The sequence below is a fragment of the Typopeltis vanoorti genome, chromosome 6, assembly GCF_054136105.1.
Source record: "Typopeltis vanoorti isolate ZY-2024b chromosome 6, IOZ_Tvanoo_1.0, whole genome shotgun sequence".
Classification (NCBI taxonomy): domain Eukaryota; kingdom Metazoa; phylum Arthropoda; class Arachnida; order Uropygi; family Thelyphonidae; genus Typopeltis; species Typopeltis vanoorti.
In genome coordinates this window covers 157,344,220-157,359,935 of record NC_143554.1, presented here as the reverse complement: position 1 = coordinate 157,359,935, position 15,716 = coordinate 157,344,220, and the positions used below count along the sequence as shown (strand labels likewise).

The following is a 15,716-nucleotide window of genomic DNA, read 5'->3' as shown; positions in this document are numbered from 1 at the left end:
TCGGAGCACCGATGAAACTAGTCGTGATGTATTAAAGGTTTTTGTTTTATATATATATATATATATATATATATATAACTACAACATCTTAAATGGACCTTTAAAAACAATGGCTACTCTTTAAAAAGTATTAACAACCAATTATCCCACCGTCAACGTAGCAACGTAGAGACACAGGACGACTCCAAATGTCATATAGTCTTGCCATATATCAGCACACTATCCAAAAAGCTGAGTAGAATCCAAAAGAAGTTTAACATACAAACGTGCTTCTCGACTCTGCCAAAAATAAGATCACGTTTCAACAACTATAAACAATCTCACAACCTTCTACAATTCCCAGGTGTATACAAAGTCACATGTGGGTGCGGAAAGCCTTACTATGGGCAAACGGAGAAATCTATCCTACTACGTCTCGAGGAGCACCAGAGAGACATTGCTTATAAGAGAACCAGAGCAACTGCTCTGTCGGGCCTTGTCCTGTTTTCAATAAATACGAACAACGAAAGCCGCCAACATGAGATAAATTGGACATCAACTTCAAACCTACACATTTGCCATGATGAGGTGGAACGCCGCATTGTGGAGTCAAAAGAAATCACCTTGGACCCGCTTCATATGAACAATAATCTCAGCTATAATTTGCCTGACTCTTTCAGCTCTACTATCAGATACTGGAGATCGCGTGGTTCCACACACGCACAAGTGTACAACAATAGAACTTTAACATGGATTATAGCTCAAGTTTATAATAACTGTAATTCACAGTCGAATATTATAACTTTATAATTGTACAGCTTTAGAGTGTCTCAATGTTATTTTCAGTGTCTTTTAATATCTTTCTATGTTCTTAACGCCTGATGAAGTCAATCTCGACGAAACATGTTGCGTTTTCAAATAAATCTCATGTTGTTAATATTCTCGGGTTTTAAGTCAGTTAATATTAAAAATGAACATATCCCAACCCCGAGTTAATAGTAGTAGTCATATATATATATATAAAAGAATACAAAAAAAAAAAAAAAGAAAGAAAGAAACTGACGTTTTAACGAAATCTCTCTGAGCGTCCAAAATCTCTATCAGATATGACTTTTAGCAAATAAGCACAATTCGATATTAAGGGAAGTTTACATGTACTGAAGGAAATAATGTGACTCGCAGCTTATTCATTTGTCTCACGATTGTAAAATAAAGTAGGCATGTTTGTGCTAATGGACACGAAGTACGAAAAAGAGAGGCTGTTAATAATATCCGATATGTTGATAGCAGCAGTATGATTTTTGGATTATTTCGAAAAAGTGCACATAAAGTTGTATTTCGGCCCTTTATTTGTTTATTTATTTGGAAAAAAGAAAAAAGCTAATGACTTTCATTGCGGCCACTTTCCCTCACCACCGCCAGTACATTCCCACGGCGAATCTGAGAAATCCTAATCTTAACTGTTACGTTTATATGTCTGTTTGTCTGACTGTTATTAGGAGGAAGTAGTCTGCATGTTAGGAATAGTCAGGAACTAGTTTGTATGTTCGTGTTTCTTGTCCAGTGTGTGTGTGTAGTCCCTTTTCCACTTATTGGAAGATTTATTTTATTTTTTTTATGCATAGCTCCTTTAGTTCTAACTAAGTCTTGGAATCCAGGCAGACACCCTGCCTCCTTTCAATCCTTCACTAAATAGAAAGTTCATGTTATTAATCAGTCAAGGCTTTGGAAGAGGGACACCACGACAAACTACTGACGCGCTCTAGTGCCCTAAATCCTAATAGGAAGCGCTAATAGGGATATCTGTGATAATGTTGAATTCTTCAGCTGTGGCACCAAGATTTCCCTAAATATGTGGTTGTTACCTTGGCTAGAACACTATCTTTGAGAACACATCTGGAGGATATGTCTTTAAAGATCAGAACCCCTAATAACATCATACAAAAACTGTGTGGTTCTACATGGGGGTTCTTCTGCTACTACACTGCGATGCTCAACGTTCACCAGCATGGCTAAACAGTCCTCATATCAAGAAACTCGACACGCAACTAAATGCAGCAATGAGGATAATAACAGGCTGTGTCAAATCCACTCCCCTCTACTGGCTTCCAACTTTGAGCAACATTGCACCACCGAACTTGAGCAGACAAGATTCTCTCGTAAAAGAGTACAAAAAAATAAATAGTAATCCCCTGTTACTAATACAGATCTCCCACATAGAAATGTAAATCGCCTTAAATCCCGACGGCTTCCACTAATATTGGCTGTAGAACTAGTAAATAGCGATTTCAACGTTAATTTGAAATGACTAGAAACTTGGAAAGAAAAATGGTCACCGGATTTAAACAAGTATATCCTTCCCAACAAAATCTGAAAGGGATTGAGCTTCCACGTCATCTATGAAAAATCTTAAATAGGATACGCAAAGACATCGTATCTACACAGACATCTTACACAACTGGGGAAGATTACCTACACTCCAATGTGACTGTGGAGTTATAAACCAAACCAACCAGCACATTGTGGAGGACCAGCATAAGAGCCTACTGTGGTACCCTGAGAGACTTTTCTGAGACAGATCCTACAGATTTGCCTCAAAAAAAAAAAAAAAAAAAAGTGAGAACAAATTTTAGTGACTTTTTTACCTATTATTTGTATACGTACACTACCTGTCTCATTTACGTTGTCTGCACAAGTACTTATATAGATTGATGCCGTGTGTCTTTACTTTTTTATTTTTTTTATTATGCTATACACTAAATAAATAAATCTACAGTGAATTTCTGTTTTGAGATGTAGGTCGGTTTTTTTAATTATCTGAGCATAATAATTTTAATTGTAATAAAAAATTACTAAAGTTACACATATTTTAACATTTATTGATGGTTATTTATGTTCGATGCTTATTATCTTTAAAATCGCGTTTATCACTTCTCTACGCTGATTTATTCCTGATTCATGACACTAGACATATCGTTTTAGTTAAAGTAGTTAAAATAATTGCATCTTGGTTTACTAATCGCTATTGCATTTTAGGTATTGAAATCTTCGATACAACTTTCACAACCTTCCTCTATGCGACTGTATTCTTAAAGAAGATTTCTAATTTGCTCACTCACTGACTTACATGAAAGAAAAACATCTGCTCTTTGTCGGACGGGAAATTAAAGTGATTGATTTATTCATTCATGGAATTCGCATTATATAACATTGAATTCAAGTTAAAATAAAAATACAGATGTTCAAAGAATTAAGGCAGGTGATCTTTCTTCTTGGTGCCAACAGGTGCTCTATCAGTATTATCCGACTTTATTCTGTGAGCGAAATACACCGTTTGATATTAATACATCTAATTAATTAAGCAATTAGCATGTGATCATATGATGATATAACAGCCTTGACGAACAACTACGGCGCCGTCTTATTTAAACAATAAATGATAAAATATGCAGAGCCAATCTTGATTGAGCTGAGAACAAGCGGTAAGAGAACGATGTTGATTATGAGGTATAAATAAAACCAGTAAACAATGAAAACAATCAACGAAATGGAGTTGGGATTTTGAAAATAGAAAATATGAAAACTAAAAAATATTTGAATTAACAGTTTTCAGATGAAAAAAAAGAGGTGGAGGGTGAAAAAATAATGAGGTATATACACTGGACCAGCAACAAATACACTAACTTTCGTTACTTTTTTTGGTCTTAAAAAGTTAAATTAATTGTTTTTTTTTTTTTTTTTTTACTTCGACTGAACTGCCCACAGTCTCCAAAAGTTAGATACCGTTAAAAGGCATCGTCAACTCCCTATAAGGGAAAAAAAGGAATTAGCTGATTTATTTATATATTTTTTTATTTTTCACATTTTTCATTTCCATTTTTATTCCGATTACTGAAAACGAATTAAAAATGTTTTACATGCTGCATGAGGATTGGGATTGTTGCTGCCCTGTAAATACATTTATTATTCACTCTGCCTAGTGTAACCTCACATCTTGGTGAATAAATTTATCTGATCCAAGTCGAAGGCATCTCATAATCTTTCTCTTAAATTAAGAGTCTTAATAAATAAATAAATAAACTGTAATGCCTTTTATTCTACAAATGAAGTACACAAGATCGTTTTAGACCTAACTAGCGTTTTTATGAAGATCGATAGCTAGTCGCTTTCCACCCTTAGCTGTCACAAGAGCTTGTCAAGACTACATCATCAACGATATAAAGATATTCAAACTGCAGAGTACGGCAAACGACAGCTTCCCTCATCTGGCGGCTGACAGTAACACTGCATTATTATCTAAAATAATGTAATTTCTACGGTCTATTTTCTTTTGATGTGGGATTAAAAAACCCTAGTTTCCTGGAAGAAAACCTTACTCTCCATTTCAAAGGTATACAAACTTCGGGAACGGATTGCAATAAGGCATAGAAAAATTCTACTAGTCTGCGACTAGAACTGAACATTAGAATAGCATTTATTCTGGTGATCTGTCGCGTATGCAATGAGGATACGTAGTTTTTGATGCCTATGAGAGATAATGGAAAAAATGAAGCAAGTATTCCAAGACTCCAAAATATATTTTACATTAGAAAGAATAAAATAAATAAATCCTCTAATGCTCTTTACTTGAATATGCGCAGGACACCAGTAAAGGAACATACGAGGGTGTGCTCAAAAATTGTGATAATCACCTTGAAGGAATTAATGTGTAACAATGTTCTAGTAATCAGAACTTTTCAGCCCCCTCCGTATGACACCGGTTCTTTGTTAACCTGAGTTATCATAATATAATAATAATATTAATATAATATAATAATAATAATGATATATTAATAATATTTTGTTTAAACTGTAATAACAGCAAAGGTTCGTCGATTGGTAGAGCTCACGCAAAAAGTTAAGCAAGTTTGAGCGCGGTTAGTAGTTGGAAGGAATAAAATCGTTCGATGCTGTTGGCACACTCTCCCTCGATGAGTCTTTAGACTCCCTGGAGTTAAAAAAAAAAAAAATCAGCTAACGCCTTTTTATTCCCGTATATACGGGAGTAGGCGAGGCCATTTAGCCCTATCTAACTTTTGGAGACTGAGTGGGCAGTTCAATCTCCACTAGTACCCAATCAGAGACAGATGGCCCAAGGCTATCACTAATTAAGCGGTACGCAGTGAAAAGAGACGGCTCAAATGTGCCGCCATCTCGTGGTCTCTAACCCTAACACAATATATTTAATGTGTCTGAAATAATGTGGGTTCTACGGTCGATTTTCTTGAATTTACAGGACGAAAAACCCGAGTTTCCGGGAGGAAAAACCTGCTTGCCCGTGCCAGAGATCGACTAACTCGGGAACCGGTCGAAAAAAGGCTTAAAAAAATTTCCTCTAGTCGCCGACTAGACTCGAAACCAAGACTTCCTTCGTGCGGCCTAGCGCGGTGGTGTGCAAACGCCACATCCACTGAGCTACACAGGCCTTTCTTAAAAGAGCCTGTGTAGCTCAGTAGATGTGGCGGCACTCCACGGCGCTTGACCGCACAAAGGAAGGCTTGCATTCGAATCCACTCGGCGACTAGAGGAAATTTTTCAAAGCCCTTTTTCGACCGGTTCCGGAGTTAGTCGATCTCTGGCATGGGAAAGTGAGTTTTTTCTCCCCGGGTTTTTCTTCTCGTAAACTCAAGAAAATCGACTCTAGAACCCACATTTTCAGACCTTAAAATATTGTGTTATGGTTAGGGACCACGAGATGGCAGAACTTGTTGAGCTGCCTCTTCACTGTGTGCCATGTTTAATTAGTGATAGCCTTGGGCCAGCTATCTCTCATTGGCTACCAGTGGAGATTGAACTGCCCACTCAGTCTCCAAAAGTTAGTTAGAGCTAAAAAACGGCCTCGCCTACTCCCTATACGGGAACAAAAAAGGTGCTAGCTGTTTTTTCCCTATAAACATAGCTGACTAGAGGTGGCGTTTGCACTCTACGGCGCTTGACCGCACGAAGAAAGAGACTTGTGCTCAAATCTAGTCGGCGACTAGAGGACCATTATCTAAGCCTTTTTTCGATTGGATCTAGAGTTAGTTGATATCTGACACAGGCAAGCGTCTTTTTTCTTCCCGAAAATCTGGTTTCTTGACAAGAAACTGAAGAAAATCGACCGTAGAACCCACACAATTTTCAGACAAAAAATATTGTCGTAGGATTAGGGACCATCAGATGGCTGCACTTGTTGAGCCATTCTCTTCACTGCATGCTGCTTAATTAATGATAGCCTTGGGCAAGCTATCTCTGATTGGGTACGAGTGGAGATTGAACTGTCCACTCCGTCTCCAAAAAGTTAGATAGGGCTAAAACGGCCTCGCCCTATATACGAGAACAAAAAACGTTAGCTGATATTTTTTGAAACATAAAAAAAATCAGCTAATGCCTTTTTTTTATTTTTTTATTTTTTTATGTTTCAAAAAAAAATCAGCTAACGTTTTTTTGTTCCTGTATAGGAGAGGAGACTGAGTGGGCAGTTCGAACTCAACTGGTGTCCAATTAGAGATAGCTAGCCCAAGGTTATAATTAATTAAGCAGCACGCAGTGAAGAGAATGGCTCAACAAGTGCCGATATCTCATAGTCCCTAACCCTAATACAATATACTTAATATCTGAAATAGTGTGGGTTCTACGGTCGAATTTCTTGAGTTTACGGGACGAAAAACCCAATTTTTCGGGAGGGAAAACCCGCTTGCTAGGGCTGGCGCTAGTAAGCGAGATCGACTAACTAGGGAACTGGTCGGAAAAACGCTTAGAAAAATTTCCTCTAGTCGCCGACTACACTCGAAACAAAGTCTTCCTTCGTACAGTCAAGCGCTTTGGTGTGCAAACCCCACTTCCACTGAGCTACGCAGCTCTTTGAAACATAATAATATTATCTCTTCAATGAGTTCTACAGTAGTGGATAAATGTGGATCTGCATATCGCTGCTAACTGCAACATTTCCAAAAATACGCTGATTTAACCTTATGGAAATTATGTTTCTTGGACTGATTTTAAAACGATTAAAAGATAAGAATTTGAGGAACTTTACTAAAAGGAAACCGAAATCTTCGAAATCGCCTGGAGATATTGTTTTAGGGTTCAGGGAATAACAAAACCGACCCTTATAAGGTATAACTTGCTTGACTTAGAAGAAACCCCCAGAAATTAGTTACTAAGGTGTCACTGAAGATTTACTGCTTTCCTGAAATCCATGGTGAAGTGAGCTAGTTCAGCAATCGCACTAGAACATCACAGTAATATAATAAGGAAAAATGAATGTTACTATGATGTTTGACTATCGCTGGTTTTTTAAAGAGAGATTTGTTGCATTTACTAGGAACCACAAAGTGCTTATAAGCGATTATTATTATTATCAACAGACCTCCATGGAATCAAGAGAATCATTGTGGGAGGTTCCACTCTTGCAGAGTTGATGATACCGCGAATTAAATGTATTCACTGTCCATGTACACACCAATATCTTAGGGAGTGCTTTGCAATCACTCTCCACTCTTAATGAAAATCCACTCCTTACTCCCTACCCACCTTGTACAACTTCCAGTGATGGCATCTCTTTCCCCTCCCCCCATCTTTAGATATTAAAAAATCCGCTACTCCTTTTATTCCCGTATATAGGGTGTAGGTGAGGGTCGTTTTTAGCCTTATCTAACTTTAGTAGACTAGGAGGAAGTTCAACCTCCACCGGTAGCTCATCAGAGATACCTGGCCAAAGACTATCACTATCGGTGAATATAGGCGACTTACAACCGCCTCTAGTGGTCCCTAATGCTAACAATATTCTATTAAAAATTCAATCCACATTAATCCGGTAATTATCCCTTACCAACTTATACATCTCGATCGTGTCTTCCCTCTTCTCCCGATACATTAGGCTCTGTAATTCGGATTCAATCTGTCCTCATATTACATATTCCAGAGACCAGAAAACAACTTAGTCAATCGTCTCTGAACCCTCTCCATCTCATTATCCTTTTGAAAACCTGTCTGTGCAGAGTGATCTATATGCGTCCTGATCAAGGCCTTTTAGAATGGAATCAAAACATTCTTACTTCTAAACGTCAGTTTTCTGCGCATCGTTCTCATACCTGCTGTATTGTTCTCACAATTTATTATTATTATTTTTTTTCCTGACACCTCCAATTTAACAAATGTTCAAGAATTTTGAAGTACATATCCACAATCACCACCAGACATTCCATCTCTTCCACATATACTATACTCTGCCCCCCCCCATCGTTGCTTTCCCAATTTTAAAACCTTACACTTTGCAACTTTAAGCTGACATCCCCCCCCTCACATTCACTCATTCAGATACTATATTTAGGTCCTCTTGCAAAGCTATAATATTGCTCTACTTCTCATAACGCTCCCCAACTTTGCATCATCTGAAAACTACTGCATATCATCATTTAAGCCCGTTCCAATGTCATTTACATACAAATTAAACAACGATGGCCTCAAAACACATCCATGGGAGAAACAAATACTGAATTTTCTCTTCTGGAATACCACTCTCCATACACAAACTGCTGATACCTATCAGACAGCCAATCTCCGACTCATCGCACTAATCTACTATCTAACCCAATCTGTTTCAATTTCATGACTAGTTTGCCATGTGGCAATCTATCGAAAGCCTTTGTAAAATCGAAATGTTCTACTCTCTATGCATCCCCTTGTTCAATATATTCTTATCACCCTGTTAAAATGAGAAAGCAGATTGCTAAACACGATCTTCCATTAGCAAACCCATGCTGTCTATAAAGAGTATTCTACTGCTGGCAACCCAGACAGGCAGACCGACCTTTTTCGAAACCTTAGTCATATTCCTCCTTTATGAAACAGAACAATTTTGCCATCTTTCCACTCCTCTGTAATCTGGGTTAATCTAAAACTCATGATAAAATTGTACGTTAAAGCTGTTGTTAACTCCTAGGAACATTCTCTGAATTAGAAAACACGCATTGATACACCTCAAGTCCCATGGCCTCGTTGGCATTAACTTTACTTAATTCCTCATATACCTCCTGCTCACTTCACCATCAGTGGTGCCTCCCCAATTCATATTGCTTTCAAGTTACATTCAAGATGCAATAACTTTAATGACGTGCTCATTAAACACCTATAGTATATCCTTTTCAATGTTTATCGTTCTCCGATTATCACTAACCAACATCATTCTCCCATAATTTTTTAGTGTACAATAAAAGTCAGTGTACAATAATTAAAATACATCAACAGCAAAGTTAGCAATGGCGCGAAAACCAGATTTTTTTGTTTGATGAGTGTTGAATGAATGGAATTGGTTGCCTGAATTAGTTGTGAGTGCTTTGTCTGTTAATGGTTTCAAGGTGAGGTATGATAGATATTGTGTTAATAGCTTGAGTCTGCCACGATGAGTTATAGGACTTTATGGAGGTGATCTGCAATAATAATAATAATAATAATAATAATAATAATAATAATAATAATAATAATAATACATATGTAAGCAAAGCGGATATTAAATCCAGCATATTTCAAAGCCGAATGTAGAAGCTATGAAAATTAGTTCTCTGGTCACCTTACGAAACTTTCTACATTCGGGTTTGAAATAATTCTGCATTTGATATCCAGAATTATTTCAAATTTGTGTAATTTTGCATCGCCTAACTGAAGCCTTTTGGCTCTCTTTATTTTGGTAATTTCTTTTATGCACCGACTGAGAGTTCCCTTATGAAAAACATCTTTCTTTGACATCATGTTCCTTTTCTGTCTGGTCTCTGAAGTGAACGAACCAGTTCAAAACAGCTGTCAGGCCAGTGAAACCGTATCAAAAATGGACTAATAAAAGGTGAATAAATAGCCTTGGGCAGCCTGTCTTTTAAGTGGTGCACACTAAGCAACTCGGAGATGCTGAGAATATACATTCCCGCAAGCCCCCCGGGAAACTTACGAAACTTTCGTAGTTGCTACATTCGGCTTTGAAATAATGCTGGCTTTCATATCCACTTTGCTTATGCAATTTTGCATCGCCGAGCTGAAGCTTTTTGGCTCTTCAAATTGTTAATAATACATATGTTTTGACAACAGAGAACTTCGATGTACTGGGAAAGCAAAACAAAATTCTTCTTCTTATTATTATTAATATCATTTGACACCTCCAGGGAGTCCAAGGACTCATCGAGGGAGAGTGTGTCAACAGCATCGAACGATTGGGCCCCTTCCAACTACTAACCGCGCTCAAACTTACTTAACTGAGCCATTAGTAGCAGAGGCTCTACCAATCGACCAACCTTTGCCGGCAATTCTTACATTTTTATATTCTTTATTCTAAAATACATAAAACCGACTTCTTTTGATCACAGTTGCAAAATTCTTGTGATCAGTGTCATGTTAGATAGCGAAGTCATTAAAGTAAAAATCGACGTTCTGGCGCATTCTGGCTTAATATATTTCGTATTTCTTCAATAAAGGGAGCTTATGAACTGGTAACTTGGATACATTGTTTTTCAAAATGGCTGCAGTAAGTGGCGTTGTTCTTTGATTTTGATGACTCTATTATTTTAAATGGAATGCATGTGTAAACATTTAGAACAATAATAATACATATTAGATATCACGTGTCACGTACTTGCACGAGATTTTTTTCGTAAAAATGTGAGTGAATTTTACTGCTGCAGAGAGCTTACTTTTCTGTTGTCATAAGCATACCGGTTTCGTTTCCACGTTATGTGATCATTTGTTAACCTTAAGTTCTTGTGAAAACTGTTGATCTGCGATGATTTCCAGTTTTTTATGTAATGTCACGGACCTAAGCAAAGTCAAATAAAATAAGGCAATGCAAATAAAAGGTCACTTTTATAAAGCGTGATCTTGTGGGAAAAAAAGAGCATGTTAGCTTTTTTTTTGTCTTTCCCAACCGACGAAAGGTTGGTAACATGTGGTAACCCAGTGCTAATTGTGGTGTATATTAAATACCTTGGTCGGAATTCAGAACAAATTATGAGTTATATATAAACAATTAGAGCAAAACAGTATCACTACTGAAATATGAATACGTTTTCGTTTAATATTATTGGCATTAGTGAAATCTGATTATCAGAGTCAGATGTAACTGTAGTCTACTGTAAAGGATATAGTATTTTTTACAAAGGACAGACGTGACAGAAGAGGAGGATACTACTACTACTGATATCAGATGATTTGTATCTAATTGCTACAGACCTGTTGGTTCATCTGCTGGAGATGATGAAATGCATCACCAGTTTACCCTGATGAGTGCTAAGTGAATAATCATTATAGGTGTTTTATCATTGATTGGATAGAAGCAAAATCTTATGGTAAAAATTGAGCTGTTATGACACAACCGTTTCGAGCAGTGTCTGAAAGAAGGAACTCAAGGTTAAATAGTGTTAGATTTGAACATAATGTCAAATGGTATCCTAGTTAAGAATGTCAACTGGCTGTTTTACTGTTAGTTGGTGACAGTTATCTTGCAGTTACTGGCCTGGAAAGCATTAAACTATATGGATGTTCCAATTAGGTCAGGTTACATGCTGAACTAAAGCTGGAAATTATGACGAACTCAGAGAATGCTATCTTTGGTTGCATTGTATCAGTTATTGAATTGGAAAGCTTCAGCAATGCATGCAAAGCTTTGAAAAGGTGTTTTTTGAAAGTTTTTTTTGAAAAATGAGGCAGTATATGAATGTGTCTCTTGAGTTCAAAGAACATATAGAATGGGAGTAAAATGGATGTGCAAAGCTATTAGGCAAGAGATCTATAAGAAGATGTGGAAAGAATATTGTGAGAATAAGTGTGAGGGGTTTTATGAAATATATAAAGCACAGGTCAAAAAGTATGGATAGCTAAATCAGAGTATAAAAGCAATTTGCATTTCAATTTTATGCTGCAAGTGAAATTAAAAATTGATGTGGAAGAATAACTAGTGAATTCAGAACATACCCTGATGTCAGAAGAAGATGAGATTGTAATCAGTATTCACTTTGCTAAGATCTATCAACTAATTGTATGTAACATGATGCATAATGCTGCCACTACATACAGAGGAATGGGACATGTGCTGGAGGAATGATTCAAAGATAGGTAGGGCAATCAAGGATGCTGATATACAATATGTACAGAATGATTTGAATAACCTGGCACAGTGGGCAAATGGTACTGGCTGTTAATTCACTGTTAATCTGTGTAAGTAGGGATTTTGGAGTTAATAGTGGACAGGAAACTAAACTTCAGAAGTGACATTGCAAAAATTTCAAATACAACTCAGAGGATAATTGCTATGTTAAAATTAACATTGTCACGTAAGGATAAGGAAGTCATTTTGCTTCTTTATAGGACCTTGAGATGACCAAACATGGACTTTTCTGCACAAATTTGGTCTCCTGGATTTAGAGGGGAATGAAGAGCTGCAGAGAAGAATAATAAGAATGATATCAAGATTATTGAATGCAGAGTATGTGGACTGCAGACACTGGTAAAGAGGAGAAAGAAAGGTGATATGATAGACATCTATAAACTTGAGAGGACAAAGTGGTATCCATGGGATAGTTTGCTTATTGAATTAGGGATTGCATCTAGTGTGAATGAATTTAAGAGAAAGTATAATATCTAGTATGGGTGATCTTTGGCATCCCTTAATGAGACTTTGACTCTTTGGTGATCTCTGATAATAAAATACAAAAATGCAGATGAAGATGAATTGAACATGTACTGAGAATGAATGGGCAGAGCAAACACATGGAAACCTGAGGAAAAGTAGATGTAAACTGATATCACAAATAGTGATAATACAAAAGAATGATAGCTGGTTGGGAGAGCAGAAAAGCAAAATCAGTCACAAAAAACTGGGCTAACTGAAAAAGATGGATATTGACCTTGTGCTAGAAGCATGAAGAGGATAGATAGGTAGGTATACTAAATGTGCTGTAGGTTATTAAACCTGTAGCATGCTATAAGTTTATTTAGTTTATTTAGTCAAAATAATCTAGGAATCTCACTTTAGTGACCAAACATGAGACTTTTTTTTTTCTCTCCAAGTCACTTTGAGCCTGCTATAAGCAAGGTCATGAAGTGTCTTGACTTTTCATTGGGATTAAAAACCTACAGTCTGTTAGTCAAAAATTGGAGATGTGAGACACTTGACAAACCAGCTTGCTATGAGCTACCATATGGCTAATCAGGAATTAGTCAGAACCTGATTTTTACTAAAACATAGTGTCAAATATGAAATCCTTGTTCAAAATCTTTGGAATTTGGGTTCTAGTTGATAGTCGTCTTCTTAGCAAGTTGAACTTTTATCATAATGCATTTGTAGATATCTGTTGATCTTTTATTAGTAAACATTTATTTTTATTTTTTTAATTGAGGAGAATCTGGATTGAGTGAAACTGTTTGTTTATGCCATAATATCATGTTGTGATCTGTAAAAAGATGCACATTTATCGGTTAGTAGCTTCAGTTCTGTTGCACAGGTATATTTTATTATTATTTTTATTTGACACCTCTTGGGAGTCCTAAGACTCATCGAGGGAGGGCACCTACTCTACAGTTCTCCGTCTCCACCACATCCACAAACTGCCTCATCTACACCAATGCCATCTACTGTCCACCATCACCACTGTTATTTTCACAGACAGTCACATATTACCCATTCAGAGTGATGTTTCTAGTTACGTTTGTTTGTTTATTTAATTTGGATACATTGTTTAGAATACAAAAAAATAATATTCTTATTTATTTTTTATGAGTATTATGACTGTATTTGTATATGACTGCTTCTTGTCAACAAAGGAGTTGGAGTGTGGTAACTACAAGTTCATTGAACTAGTGGAATTCTTGTCTTGTCAGGTGTCATCTCCTTCCAGGAGGTTGACTACCATGAACTTCCACCATGTACGGTTTTGTGCTTGTCTCTCTTACATTCTTCATAAGACAAAAAAATCCATCTACAAGAACAACAACAAAAAAACTCCAGTTCCCATCCAAGTGGAATTAGCTATAAGTTAATTCCACTAGTTTTTTGGAATGTATTACTTCTCTTTTGATGTGAAGAAGATGCTATATCAATATAAGATGGCTTTAACATCATTTGAACTTATAAACATAGAAATACAGTTCCTGATTAGGGTCAGATCCAAGAAAAAATGATATGGGCATCCATCCATCACTATAAGAAATTAGAACAAAATAATTTTAGATATTTTCAGTTAAATAACAATAATAAAAAAGCTCTATCAACTTCCATCTGCGATGGGAGTCACATGAAAAAACTTGTCAACTTACATTATGTTAGTACTGTGACCGAGTTAAGATTTTTTTTTCTGCTTTCATAATTTCATATATGTGTGTTGTATTTTTGTTTATTTTTTTATATAATTGAGAAACTCTGCTCTAGAGAGCAAAAGTGGAACTTTTTCAAGTCAAATTTTGGTAAGTGGGATAGTTGGTTCGCAAGAGGGAAAGGGAGGGGGGGTGAAATTCATCGTCCACAAAGTTTACATTTGAAATCTGTATTAGTCATCTATTCATTCATCAATCTGTTCATTGGACATCATCAAATGCCATATGGTCAATCCTTTCTTTGGTAATGTTCTACACCAGTCCTTGCCAGATGGTCCTGTTGTATGCCTTTCTAGAGATGTCAACTCTCTGAAGATCAGTCTCTTCAGACACACACCATCCATCCATCTCATTGAAGGGCTACTCTTCCTATTTATTCTAGGAACTTTATCTTCTATTACTGTTTTGAGAAGTCTTCCATCCATCCTTTCAATGTGTCCAAAGTATTTCAACTTTCTTCTGTCAGTAACCTTAAGGAGCCTTAAAGTTTTACTGATCTTTTCTAGCACCCATCCTTTTGTCCACCTTTCAGTATATTATATCCTCAACAGCCTTCTGTTACACCACTTCTCAAAAGTAACTATCCTTTTCCTATCTGACTTCTATAGGTTCCAAGTCTCGCATCCCTAGTTGATGTTGAAAAAAATAGCTGTATCTAAAATCCTCAAATTAGTTCCTGTAGAGATAGATCCATTCCTAATCTTCTTCTGATGTCTTCTGAACAATAATCCTTCATATAAATAATGGAACCTAGGTACTTGAACTTGCTGACTTTCTCCATTAAGATGCACTTGTTTCTCAGGAGCTTTCCTGTCTTGTATTTCCTTTGAGAACCATAATCTTATGTCTTGCTAGGATTGAGCAGAAGTCTTCTGTTCTTACTGATCCCATTAATTTTGTGTCAAGAATTTGGCCTAATTCTTCCTTGCAATTACAAAGGAGTACTGTATCATCAGCATATCTCAGACTACATACATGATATCCTCAGCATAGATACTAAATAAGTGAGGAGAAAGTAGGCATCCTTGCCTGACTTCCTTTCCAACCTTAAGCCAAGTTAATTCAACACCCATTCATATCATGGCTTCTTGCTCACTGTACAAAGTTAGCTATCAACCTGATAGTGTGTTGAGGAAAACCCATTCCTTCCATTACTTCCCACAGTTTCACATGCTGAACATAGTCAAAAGCTTTTCAGTAGTCTATGAAACATATTAGCAGAGGGAGTCTAAATTTTTTTATACTTTTCTATGATTTGTCTAAGGCAAAGGATCTGATCTCTAGTACTAAACCTTACCTTTACTAAAACCTTGTTCCTTAGGCATCTCTGCCTCAACTTTGACCTCAATCCTATTTAGGATGAT

The 15,716-nt window shown here is 36.6% G+C and overlaps 1 protein-coding gene across 3 annotated transcripts in view; it reads left to right on the top strand.

Moving 5' to 3' along the window:
* The window catches only part of rept (RuvB-like helicase 2 rept), a 190,777-nt gene that overhangs the window by 8,301 nt on the left and 166,760 nt on the right, over positions 1-15,716 (top strand). Inside the window, exon 1 of one of the 3 annotated variants that reach the window (XM_090394503.1) lies at positions 10,540-10,647. The exons of 1 other annotated variant lie outside the window; for it this stretch is intronic. The gene's annotated coding sequence lies outside the window, so the exon portion shown is untranslated. Of the gene's footprint in view, positions 1-10,539; positions 10,648-12,813; positions 12,919-15,716 lie in introns of those variants that run through there. One more of the 3 variants, XM_090394502.1, reaches the window with a different exon arrangement.